The sequence below is a fragment of the Eimeria tenella genome, genomic scaffold, assembly GCF_000499545.2.
Source record: "Eimeria tenella Houghton genomic scaffold, Eth_scaff1907, whole genome shotgun sequence".
Taxonomy (NCBI): Eukaryota; Apicomplexa; class Conoidasida; order Eucoccidiorida; family Eimeriidae; genus Eimeria; species Eimeria tenella.
Window position 1 is genome coordinate 6,100 of NW_013541748.1, and position 246 is coordinate 6,345.

Here is a 246-nt window from a genome sequence, read left to right on the forward strand (position 1 = left end):
TATATTAGGGTTTACTAGGGTTTACTAGGGTTTACTAGGGTTTGCTAGGGTTTATTAGGGTTTAATTGGGGTTTATCAGGGTTTTTGGGGTCTGCCATGGTTTTGAGGGTTTCCAGGGGTGTAGGAGGGTTTAGAAGCGTTTAGTTTGCGAGAATTTAATATTAGGGTTTAGGGTTTAGGGGCGATAGGGTTTGTTAGGGTTTGCTAGGGTTTAGGAGGGTTGGTTAGGGTTTAGCAGATTTTGCC

General features: G+C 43.1%; 1 protein-coding gene across 1 annotated transcript in view; it reads left to right on the plus strand.

The window, feature by feature from the left end:
* Positions 1–246, plus strand: part of ETH_00040820 (uncharacterized protein) — a gene marked incomplete at both ends in the record, with an annotated part of 3,582 nt that overhangs the window by 2,395 nt on the left and 941 nt on the right. The gene's annotated exons all lie outside the window — the stretch shown is intronic.